The following is a 13283-nucleotide window of genomic DNA, read 5'->3' on the forward strand; positions in this document are numbered from 1 at the left end:
ACAATCTTTAACGTAAGTTATTAGGTATCCCTAAAGTAGCAATGAAAGGGTCTTAAGAACTTACGTGACCAAACTCAAAGCTGTCATTTTCATTTACAGAGTACAACAGTAATAAAAAATAACTTCTGGAGTCTAATAATCTTCCAACAAAAATATTTTTCTCTTCTTAGAACTATTTCTTGGGGCGCCTGGGTGGCACAGCGGTTAAGCGTCTGCCTTCGGCTCAGGGCGTGATCCCGGCGTTATGGGATCCGAGCCCCACGTCAGGCTCCTCTGCTATGAGCCTGCTTCTTCCTCTCCCACTCCCCCTGCTTGTGTTCCCTCTCTCGCTGGCTGTCTCTATCTCTGTCAAATAAAATAAAAAATCTTAAAAAAAAAAAAAAGAACTATTTCTTAAGAATTATGATAAAAATTATAATGTGCCCTTTGGTTTAACAAACAAAATATACTACATTCTTATTCTCATTCTTACAATTCCTTGGGGAAGCAAACTGACAACAAGTACGGTATACAATTCAATGGCGTCAATTATATCCTCAATGTTGTACAACCATTACCACTATCCATTTCCAAGACTCTTTCAACTTCCCAAAAAGAAACTCTGTACCCAATAAACAATAATTCCCTATTCCTCTCTCTTCCCAGGCTTAATAACCCCTATTCTAACCTTCTGCCTTTATGAATTTGCCTTGTATTTTGCATAAATAGAATCATACATTTGTCCTTTTGTGTCTGTCTTATTTCACTTAACATAAATTCCTTTGCAGGTATATTCCTGCAGGTATATAACATATTCCATCGCAGGTATATATGGTTTGTTTACACATTCATCTGTTTTTGTTTTTGTTTTTTTTAAGATTTATTAGAGCGCCCACATGACCAGGGGGAGGGGCAGGCAGAGGGAGAAGCAGACTCCCTGGTGAGCAGGGGCACAGATGTGGGGGTAGATCCCAGTACCCTGGGATCATGACCTGAGGCAAAGGCAGATGTTTACCTTACTGAGCCACCCAGGCACCCCTACATATTCATCTGTTGATAGATATTTGGACTGTTTTGTTTTTTTTTAAAGATTTTATTTATTTATTTGACAGAGAGAGACAGCCAGCGAAAGAGGGAACAGAGGCACGGGGAGTTGGAGAGGAAGAAGCAGGCTCCCAGCGGAGGAGCCTGATGTGGGGCTCGATCCCAGAGCACCGGGATCACGCCCTGAGTCGAAGGCAGACGCTTAACGACTGCGCCATCCAGGCGCCCCGATAAATTTGGACTGTTTACAACTCTGGCTAATATGAATAATTTTGTATTCCCACCAGCAATGTAGCAGGGTTCTAATTTCTCCACATCCTTGCCAATACTTATTTAATTAAATAATACTATCCTAATAAAGTAAATCTCATTGTAACTAGTGATGTCGAGCATCGTTTTCATGTGCTTATTGGCCATTTGTCTACCTTGTTTGGAGAAATATCTGTTCAAGTCCTTTGCCCATTTTTGATGTGTTTTGCCTGCTGTTTCTAAGTTGCATTTTTCTTGATTCAGCCTTTGCTTGGCTCCTATACACCCTGAACCACTTTCCAGAGTTCTAAGTTGGTTCTAATAGCTTCTGCTTGTTTTTCAATGTTTCTGTGGGAACATGAGCTTGGAACTGCCTATTTTGCCATTTTGCTGATGTGACCCTCAATATTAATTTTTTAAAAGATTTTATTTATTTATTTGAGAGAAAGAGCGAGAGAATGAGCAGGGAGGAGAAGGAGAAGAAGCCTCCCCGCTGAGCAGGGAGCCCATCGTGGGGCTCGATCCCAGCACCCTGGATTCATGACCTGAGCCTAAGGCAGACGCTTAACCGAGTGAGCCACCCAGGTGTCCCCTCAACTTTAAAAATTTTAAATCTCAGATATATTTGGAACTTATTTTAGTTACAGTGACTTCACGTGACTGTTGAGTTTACGGAAAAGTCATTCCTAAAAAAAATAAAAATAAAAGTCCATCTTTTCCTCATGGGCTTTTGTTTTAGTGAGTTATAAGTCACTGATATATCATTATTTATTTTGATGTTCCATTTCCCAGATTTGTCCAGTGGGAACCCCTACAGTGTGATGTCCTTCTGATATGGATTCATCATCCTGTGAGCACCTTCTTACTTTCTGGAGCAAGAAGATGCTCCAGGATAATTTGTTCTTTCTCTGCCCCAGCCCTGGAATCACACTTTTCTCTAAGGAGCCATGGTAACTTTTTTTTTTTTTTAACTGTATTTAGAAACCAGGATGTGGGTTTGGCATGTTTGTTTTTTCTACTGTGTTGCTGCTTCCATGACCTCTTGGTGGACAGATGGCTTGGACTACTTTAAACATTGATCTGTTTGCTTATTTCTTACAATATTTTGTTATAAAGGGAAAACACTAATACAGAAAGTTTGGGAAAGAGAGAAAATAATCCATACTTTTATTACCCCCAACAATAACTATTTAAACTTCTGCTTCTTCCTCTCCATTTTTTCATACACATTCAAATGTATTGCTAGTATATTAATGATTTTTGTTTCCTGTATTTTTCATTTCTGTGCTCTTTTTTTCCATTTGGCTACATAAACTGCTTCATAATTATTTTTAAAGGCTACATATTATCCCATCAGGCAGCTATACCATGACTACTGGGAATTTAGTTCACTTTCAATTTTTCCTAACAAGTAACATCTGTGGTGGGTAAATTCTGTGTATACAGCTTACTTTGTTGTTCCTTTAAATTCCCAAAAATGTGGAAAATCAGGGTCAAAATATATGAATATTTCTATGACATGTATGTAGTGTACCTCTATTTAAAAATGTAAGCACATTTGAATAGAAGGCAAACCTGCAAAGTAAAAGTCACTGAAGATCCACCAGTCCCGTCCTAAAGCCATGAGAACAAGAAAATGGCCTTAAGTAGTAGTCCATTGCTACCACTTAAAACTCTCTCTCAAAAAAAGTCTCCGAAGTACCTGGAGGCGAATTTAATCTGGTAACTGAGGATCTGGTGGCAGCAGCCTTTCACCAGGTAAGAATCAGTCTGAATGATCTTAGGGCCTGCTAACGGAGCTGGGCCAATAACCACAGCAATTTGTGTTAAACACTAATTCCCACTTAGCCTCGGTTTTGCTAGGAATTAAAGCAGGAAAGTGGACTCTGCTTTGGAAAATATCCTGTCATTGAAAGTTGTTTTAAATACCTCTAGCTTTAATTATGAATTGAAGTAAAATTGATAGCAAATTTATTGAACCTTTTCATGAGAATATTGTGAAAAATTCTGAAAGACAAGGGGAAACAGAAAGGCAAGGAAAAAGCAGGAAATGCAATGGGGCTGAGGAGTGTGGAATATAAAGTGAGGGGCAGCACCATCAATGCCATCCCAACAGTAACTTCGGATTCTGCCTTGTAGCTAGAGTTAGGTAAGGTAGGAGTCACTAAAGCCATAGAATTCAAGAGGATGGCATCGAACAACTAAGGCAAATTGGATGTCTCTACTGTCTCAAACTATTTTGTATTTCTAAAAGACTTTTTTTTTAAATTTTATTTATTTATTCGACAGAGATAGAGACAGCCAGGGGGAGAGGGAACACAAGCAGGGGGAGTGGGAGAGGAAGAAGCAGACTCATACAGAGGAGCCTGATGTGGGGCTCGATCCCATAACGCTGGGATCATGCCCTGAGGCGAAGGCAGACGCTTAACCGCTGTGCCACCCAGGCGCCCCTCTAAAAGACTTCTTAACCCTTCCTGTAATGCTTTTCTTTTTTGAAGATTTTATTTATTCATATGAGAGAGAGAGAGACAGAGCACAAGCAGGGGGAGAGAGAGAAGCAAACTCCCCGCCTGGCTGGGAGCCCAATGCAGGGCTCGATCCTAGTACCTGGAGATCATGACCTGAGCTGAAGGCAGACGCTTAACCATCTGAGTCACCCAGGTACCCCTCCTGTAATGCTTTTCAAAATTATTCTCTGAACTTAAAAATGCAAATAGACCATTATTTCATTCAAAAAATCTTAGTCAATATAAATTATATGTAAGGGACCTGATTAGGTACTAGATTTACAAAGTAATAAATCAGACAAGAAGTTTTTTTGTATCAATAGCTTATATAAATTATAAAGATTTATACAGATTAAATAGATTATATATAAACTATATGCTTTAAAAATGCAGCCATTAAAAATGACTTAAATACAAGATACAATATTGTATCAATGTTCTTTTGAGTCTGCAATGTTTATTACAGTTACTGGATAAATATAAGCACCATTTTTAAAAATTTATTTTATTTTGTAAGACTTTTATTTGACAGAGAGAGAGACAGCGAGAGAGGAACACAAGCAGGGGGAGTGGGAGAGGGAGAGGCGGGCCTCCCACTGAGCAGGGAGCCCAATGCGGGTTCAATCCCATGACCCCTGGATCATGACCTGAGCCAAAAGCAGACGCTTAACCGACTAAGCCACCCAAGCACCATCTTTGGACCAAGGATGGACCTGAGGTCTAAAGGAAAAAAAAATAGCATGTATTTTTACTTATTGTATGGGGAAAAACCGAGCTAAAACCATTAAGAGGATGTGAGAAGGTAAAGGGGGTAAACATAAGAAAGCTAAAATGGTTATCTATCCTAACAGAGATGTGAAAGGCAATGTTCAAAAATAAGAACTCAAAATGTTCACGTTGTTTAGAAATATGACTGTAAATAACAGAACAAAAGCTGTGAGTTCAAAGTAGTTGTACTTAGGGAAAGGGGATGGGAGTATTTTTAGTTTTCCAAAACTATTACCTTTTAAACTATATGTAAATATTATTCTAGGGGTGCCTGGGTAGCGCAGTCGTTAGGCGGCTGCCTTCGGCTCAGGGCGTGATCCTGGCGTTCTGGGATCGAGTCCCACATCGGGCTCCTCTGCTGGGAGCCTGCTTCTTCCTCTCCCACTCCCCCTGCTTGTGTTCCCTCTCTCGCTGGCTGTCTCTCTGTCACATAAATAAATAAAAAAATCTTTAAAAAAAAAAAAATTATTCTAATTTAAAAAAATAGAAAAGCAGAAAACAAATTAAAAACATATTCAGAAAACCAGAATTTCATGTTCACTAATTTTTTTCTAAGATTTTGTCCTTCAAATCTCCTATTTCTAAGCCTATTTAATTGCTTCCCTTTAAAATTCTTCCCTTTCAAACATACATAAAATAGAGAAAAATATAAACACCCATCCCAACCATTCAGATGTCAGAAAAGTTTAAATTTTGACTTATTTACTTTTTTTTAAGAAATAAAGCATTATGGGATGCCTGGGTGGCTCAGCTGGTTGGGAGTCCGACTTGATCTTGGCTTGGGTCATGGTCTTGGGATTGTGGAATGGAGCCCCACATTGGACTCCGGGTTCAGTGCAAGACTGCTTGTCCCTCTTCCTCTGCTCCTCCCACTGCTTACGCATGTGCCCACTCTCCATCTCAAGTAAATAAATAAAATCTTAAAAAAAAAATTGAATTGAAACTATTTCACCTAAAAATTATAGAATTGAAAAATAGTTCAGGTAAAAACATTTATTAAATGGTATGTCTTAAATATGTGCATTTTATTGTATATTAATTACAACTAAACATTAAAAACGTGTGTTTAGGGGCACCTGGATGGCGCAGTCGTTAAGCGTCTGCCTTCGGCTCAGGGCGTGATCCTGGCGTTCTGGGATCAAGCCCCACATTAGGCTCCTCCGCTTGGAGCCTGCTTCTTCCTCTCCCACTCCCCCTGCCTGCGTTCCCTCTTTCGCTGGTTGTCTCTCTCTGTCAAATAAAAAAATAAAATCTTAAAAAAAAACCCAAAAAAACAAAAAACATGTGTTTATTCAGCACCTACTATACACCAGGTATGATTCTAGGTGCTTGGGATACATACAGAACAAAGCAGACAGGGGTGCCTGGGTGGCACAGCGGTTAAGCGTCTGCCTTCAGCTCAGGGCATGATCCTGGCGTTATGGGATCGAGCCCCACATCAGGCTCCTCTGTTGTGAGCCTGCTTCTTCCTCTCCCACTCCCCCTGCTTGTGTTCCCTCTCTCGCTGGCTGTCTCTATCTCTGTCAAATAAATAAATAAAATCTTTAAAAAAAAAAAAAAAGAACAAAGCAGACAAAGATTCCAACCCTCGTGGACGTTATATCCTGGTGGTACTGTTTCCAACATTATATTCAACTACACTAAAATAATCCCTTAGTTTAGATACAATCCCTATTGTGTCATAACGTGTTCATTACACTTCTCTGTTCAAATTGTAACCATCCTTCAGGCATTCAAATCCTAATTATCCTTCAGGTCCCATGTCTACCTAAAGGGTAAAATATTAAACCCATATTAATATTCCTCTCCTAAAGCATGTTGATTTTTGGTATTTAAATCATATTGTCTGAGACTGTTTATTATTGTTTCTTTTGTGTTTTTAGCTGGATCTAAGATCCTTGACGACAGGTATCATGATTTACACATTTCCAAAACCAAGAGCAGCCATCCCTCAAGTATTTCACTGTATTTCCCTTTAACAGGTTATTGTTCTCTAGCAAACTGCTTATATTTTTCATCACTGTATAGTTATAAGCTACTAATATTGTTTTTACTTATTTTATGACACCAATAGGGAATGAAGACGACTTTAGATTCAAACTAACTTCTGCTGGGATACTGACTACATCATTTTTGAGCTTGGTGACTTTGTTATTTACTGTCTCTAACCCTAAACCTGTAACATGGAGATGATTTTCATCCTCATAAGGTTTTGAGGACCAGAAAAAAATACTAAGAATACAATAATGTTTGCTCCTTTCTCTTTCTCCATTTCTCTGTCATAATCTGCTACAAGGATCAGTAAGAAACATCTTCACTTACTCTCAAGTTTTAATTTCGACATGGCTATGAACTTTTAGTTTACGTTTTGGTGTTTTGGGGGGTTTTTGTTTGTTTTTGTTTTTTTGGAGGCACTTGCTTTAAACCATGTTAAGGTTTTTTAATTTATTATTTTTAACTTAAATTCAGTTAATTAACATATAATGTATTACTGGTTTCAGAGGCAGAGGTCAGTGATTCATCAGGCTTATATAATACCCAGTACTCATTACATCACGCGCTCTCAATGTCCACCACCGAGTTACCCCATCCTCCCACCATATTCCCCTCCAGCAACCCTCAATTTGTTTCCTATGATTAAGAGTCTCTTGGGGCGCCTGGGTGGCTCACATGGTTAAGCGTCTGCCTTCAGCTTGGGTCTTGATACCAGGGTCCTGGGACTGAGCCCCATATCTGGCTCTCTGCTCATGGGGAGCCTGCTTCTCCCTCTCCCTCTGCCTGCCACTCCCCCCTGCCCTCCCTCTCTCTCTCTCTCCCCCCCGCTGTATCAAATAAAAAATAAAATCTTTTTTAAAAAGTCTCTTATGGTTTGTCTCCTTCTGATTTTATCTTGTTTAATTTTTTCCTCTCTTCCCCTATGATACTGTTTTGTTTCTTAAATTCCACGAGTGAGATCATGTAATTGTCTTTCTCTGACCTACTTTGGACTTTTAGTTTTGATTTCACTAACTTAACTTTTAAAAATGTTTACATATTTACTGAAACTCCCACCACCATGTGCAAGGCACTGGTTTAGAATTAATGAAAGATGGGTTAATGTGACAGACACAGTCTCTTAGGAGTTTAGAGACTAACAAGGAAAAATATATTGCATCACTAATAGCAGACATGGCATAGAATCATGAAGTAAAAACTGAATCTAAGATGGACATAAAGTCATTATTTAAAAAAGAGTCATCATTATTTTAGGTATTTCTTATCATAAATTAGTAATATGTAATAAACCATGTAAAATCAATTTATATCAGCTGAGTGAACTTCTATAATCACAGTCATGTGACACAAATGAACCTAAGTCATGCACTGTACTACAGAGAATAAAAAAAGCCATCTGACAAATGTCTAAGTTACCATCATGAAGCTCAGGATTAGAAGGGACAGATGAATAGAATTTCCTTCATTTCGCTTCAGTTTACTTCCAATTAGTACCACTACCATCTTATATTTGTATTGTGTATCACAGTTTACCAAACACCTTCCCAATTATTATCCCACTTACTCCCAACAACTGCAGTGATAAAATCAGTCAGGAGAGAGAGATTGAGCTTTCTGGAACATATCCACTGAAAGGAAAATCCAGTCAAAAATAGATTCAGACTACTAAGAAAAGCAGTTTTTTTGATGTATACACTAGAATTCAAATAGAAAAAATCTGCACATTACCAATTGTACTTATTTTTGTAAATACACATGACAGGCTGCATTTTTCCCCCAGGATTTAGGTTTTGTATCAAAATAAACCATGGGTATGCTATCTCTGTGTAGAAGCTGACGTTTCTCCTTAGAGATAACACCATTCCTGGCATTAAACACAGCGCAAGGAACCGATGGATCACATTTCCATGTGGAGCCCCTTTCACTTAGATATTCTATCGAATGGGAGTAGGCCACCAATTCTCCATGAACAAACTACGGTAGCACCAAAATCAAACACTTTAAAAGACAGTTTGTATATTTAATGAATTTTAGTTTACTGTTAAATAATAAAAAATGAAAAATTTTGGGAAGTTTCAGCTCATCTTAGTTGCAGAGTAACTAAAGATATTTTTTGTCTTTTAGATAAACTATTAATGAGGAAGTTAAATACCCCTAAGGACCAAAGTGATAATTTCAATGAGAAAATCATAGGGGCAGGGGCGCCTGGGTGGCTCAGTCGTTAAGCTAAGCGTCTGCCTTCGCTCACAGGGGGATCCATCACACCCCATGTCGGGGCTCCCTACTGGGAGCCTGCTTCTTCCTCTCCCACTCCCCCTGCTAGTGTTCCCTCTTTCGCTGGCTGTCTCTCTCTGTCAAATAAATAAATAAAATCTTTAAAAAAGAAAATCCTAGGGGGAAAGGGGCACTTGAGCAGAGGCTGTCAAGGTCACTAAGGCATTTTCATTCCAGGGTTCCACACTTAAGTGTTATCTACCTTGTAAAACCCAGCTCAAATACAATATCCTTTAGAAAACTTTCCACAACTTCTCTGAAAGATGTAAACATAAAATTATTAGCAGGGTGAGGAGAGATGAATATCTACCCTCAGAACGTGCTCTATCTTCACAGCCACAATTCTAGGACCAAATATCACCTCTTGGTGGTTTCCTCACTCCATTCTTGTCCTCACTCAGTGGAGTTTCTACACAGGAGTCAGGATGGCCTTTTTAAATAAATAAATAAACAAACAAACAAACTCTACCCCCCCAACATGGGACTCGAACTCACAACCCTGAGATCAAGAGTCTCATGCTCTACCACTGGACCAGCCAGATGCCCCCAAGGTGACCTTTTTGAGGGACGCCTGGGTAGCGCAGTTGTTAGGCGTCTGCCTTTGGCTCAGGGCGTGATCCCAGTGTTCCGGGATCGAGTCCCACATCGGGCTCCTCCGCTGGGAGCCTGCTTCTTCCTCTCCCACTCCCCCTGCTTGTGTTCCCTCTCTTGCTGGCTGTCTATCTCTGTCAAATAAATAAATTTTTAAAAAAATTAAAAAAAATAAGATACAAATTTGAGGGCTCCCTGCTCAGTGCGGATCCTGCTTCTCCCTTTTCCTCTGCCCCTCTGCCTGCTCATGCTGTCAAATAAATAAATAAATAAAATCTTTAAAAAAAGATACAAATTTGACTGAAACTTCCCTGCTTAAAACGTTTCAATGACCTCCCACTGCTCTTCATTTTTTTTTTAAAAGATCTTATTTATTTATTTGATAGAGACAGAGACAGTCAGCGAGAGAGGGAACACAAGCAGGGGGAGTGGGAGAGGAAGAAGCAGGCTCCCAGCGGAGGAGCCTGATGTGGGGCTTGATCCCAGGACTCTGGGATCAAACCCGAGTGGAAAGCAGATGCCTAACGACTGAACCACCCAGGTGCCCCTCCCACCGCTCTTCAAATAAGGTCCAAATACTCTGGGTAATATTACAGAGAAGTTCATTGCACTGTTACCGCATTTGAGTATTTTGAAAATTTCACTATAAAGCTTTAAGGTACAGAATAAAAAGCCAGTCCCAAATTCTTAGCATTGTTTAAAAGACCTGGCATCATCTCTCTTGCCCTCTTTTGCATTCTAAACTAAATACAACTGCTCTGAACTTTCAGTTCTGTAAATTTCCCTAACCTCCCTCTGGGGAACCTATTTCCTTTGCCTGGACCCTCCTTTGGGGCGGGTCACCTTTAACTAATTCCTATATACCCATAACATCTTAGCGGGAAGATTACTTTCCTAAGAAAACTTCAACTGACTTTCCAAGCTGATTATCCCCTTGTTATAATATTTAAACTTCTATCTACATTTACTGACATTTACAGTTGAGCCTTGAACAATACAGGTTTGAACTGCGCAAGTCCACTTATTCGAAGACTTTTTTCTATAAATACAGGTATTTCTATTAGTACATATAAATGTATTATATATAAATAAATAGAAATGTACTATATATAAGTATAGTATATTATAAATGTACTATATATTATAAATATTTTCTTATTATGATTTCTTCATAACATCTTTCTTCTAGCTTATTTATTGTAAGCACCATCATAATACATATTACATACAAAATATGAATTGATTTCAAGGCTTTCAGTCAACAGTAGCTTATAAGTAGTTAAGTTTTTGGGGAATCAGAATTCATACACAGATTTTCCACCGTGCGGGGGGGTTGGCACCCCTAACACTCGCACCATTGTTCAAGGGTCAACTGATGAGACTTGTGTGATTGGTTGTTTAACAACGTGAAGTCCTTAAAGGCAAAATCTAGAGGGGTCAAAAAAAAAAAAAAACAATCTATAAGGGTTACCATGGTATCGTGGGCGCTCACCAAACAGTAGGTACTAAAATATGTTGAATAAGTTAGTAATTAAACATTAGGTATCAAGTAAAGTATGCATGTAAAGTACTACCACAGTGCAGGGCTAAGAGTCAGTACTCAATAAATAGAGGAGTTTCTGTTAATACTGTCTTCCGCCTTGTATCATTACTACCTTGGGTGCTTAATCACTCTCTCCATCGTGCACCCCATTCTTACTGGTTTTTGGATGCCATCAGTGCCTAGCACGAATAGATGCTCAATATTCAGTGAATTTAACTGCCTTTAAAATCAATACGCCTTTCAGCATATTTACACAGAAGACATATCAACTTTTAAGTTTTCCTCATTAAAAACTAAACTGTAATTTAAAAACGTATAACACTCCCAAAACACAATTGAGCCATGACTGTGAAATACGGAGGCCGATTTTCACGTCGTTCACATCTCAAATGACGTACGAAGGAACGGATGTTGGACCCTACCGTTCCTTACCGCTAACAAGAAACTGCGAGTAAAAACGCACACACAAAAAATTAAACATGGAAAACAGCAAACTCGAAACCTACAAAAAGACTGTCGTAGGAGACTGGTGAAGCTACCTGAGAAATGGCCACCCCAAACAAACGTGCCTGTTATTTCTGCACCGTGCTCTTGCAGCGCACGCCTTTGGAAAGGGGGGGGGGCATTTTAAGTGCGCCTGAATCGAAGTTTCTGAGCGCCCCCAGAACGGAAGCCCTCCGCGGAGCTGGCACAGAGCTCGCCACGCAGGAAGCAAGCGCAGGCGGCAGGCCCGAGCCGCGGCTCACCTGAGCTGGCTGGGAGTCTGGCGCGTCGCCGAAACCGCCCAGACCCCGGGCTCACCAAGACCGACTTGAGCGCTACGGCTCCGCCCGACCCAACGACCACCCCCGCCCCGCGCCCCGCGCCCCGCCCGGGAGACACCCGCTCACGCCCGGCGGCGAGTGGACGTCCCAGCCCCTCACCCCGCGGAAGGCGGCTCGGCCCGCCCCAGCGTACTCACCTCCGGCGCGGCCGCAGGCGGGGGCCGCGCCGCGCTGTCGCCTCGCGGCCTGGTCCTCGGTTCGCTAAGGGGCCGCGGGCGCCACCGCCGCTGCCGGGCTGGAGACCCTCAGACGGGGAGCGCCCGCCCCCAGGACCGCTGAGGTTCGCGGGCCGCGCCGCTGCGACCCGGCCCACCTCCGTGGGTCTCCGCTGTTGGGCGCCGAGGGCGCGCCCAGCAGGCTCCGCGCAGACCCGAGAGCGCGCGCGGGGGGGGGCGGGGCGGGCCGCCAGCGCCTCAGGCCTCCGCTGACAAGCGCTAATGGCGGCAGCCTCCTGTCTGCCGCGGGCGCTGTTGCTGGCTTCCTTCTCACCCCACGCCGTAAATGCTGGGAGCGAGGTGTGGGCTCGACGCAGAGCCCAGCGTCTACCCTACCTCTGTACCTCCGCAGCCTCTGATTGAGTCCGCGGAGAGATTTCCCTGCATTGTCACAACGTTGCACTTAACCCGAGCCCCGTAATTCTGGAAAGGGACGGTTAAAGAAATCCCCTCACCCTTTTGTGCTCCTGAAAGGGTTTACTGCTAGGAACCACCCTTCCCCGTGTAACTCACGCCTTCCCCCTTGTTTTTACCTACGACAGATCAGACACAGACCATCCAAATTCCCTTCGTTTTTGCCTGGTAAATGGTAAGGTGAACCGATTGTACTCACTGACCAATCTGGACGAAATACGGGTTACCCTGACTTGACCAAACTTTAGTTAAGCTGCTCTCCTTCTACCAGGCCCCTAAACTTTGACCTACTCTCAGCCTGAGCCGGTCTGTAACCCTTTCTTATCCACCACCCCTGAAAATCGGCTCACCTCCTTGCAGAATACCTGTGTACTATGTGATCACTGCCACCTCCACCAGTTCCTACCGCTTTCGCACACCCAGTTCTTTCCAGTCTTTGTTCACTTCTCCCTGTGAAGGAAAAGCCCCTTTTTGCCTGACCTTGGCGATAGTTGCAGATCTCATGGTCAGAGTTCCCCTAGAGGAATAGTCACCCTTCACCCTCCACACCCCTTTGAAATAGTCCTTTTCCCTCTTCCTATCTCATGAAGCTGCGCTAGTCTAGGTACCTCATATAAGTAGAATCATACAATATTTGTCCTTTTGTGTTTGCCCTTACTTCACTTAGCATTGTTTCCAAGGTTCATCCGTGTTATAGCAGGTATCAGAATTTATTCTTTTGTACGCTGAAAAATATTCCATTGTTGTACATACCACCTTTTGTTTATCCACTCACCTGCTGATGGACATTTGGATTGTTTCCACCTTCTGGCTGTTGTGAACAATGGAGCTGTGAACATCTGTATACAAGTATCTGATTAAGTCTTTTGCTTTCAATTAT

At 41.7% G+C, this 13283-nt stretch overlaps 1 protein-coding gene across 2 annotated transcripts in view; it reads right to left on the bottom strand.

The window, feature by feature from the left end:
• The window catches only part of UBXN2A (UBX domain protein 2A), a 41683-nt gene extending 29518 nt beyond the window's left edge, over nt 1-12165 (bottom strand). The window contains exon 1 of one of the 2 annotated variants that reach the window (XM_034659842.1): nt 11912-12165. The gene's annotated coding sequence lies outside the window, so the exon portion shown is untranslated. The remainder of the gene's footprint in view (nt 1-11911) is intronic. The other variant, XM_034659840.1, reaches the window with a different exon arrangement.
• Nucleotides 12166-13283: the final 1118 nt, after the last annotated feature.

This window comes from Ailuropoda melanoleuca, chromosome 4 (genome assembly GCF_002007445.2).
Source record: "Ailuropoda melanoleuca isolate Jingjing chromosome 4, ASM200744v2, whole genome shotgun sequence".
Classification (NCBI taxonomy): Eukaryota; Metazoa; Chordata; class Mammalia; order Carnivora; family Ursidae; genus Ailuropoda; species Ailuropoda melanoleuca.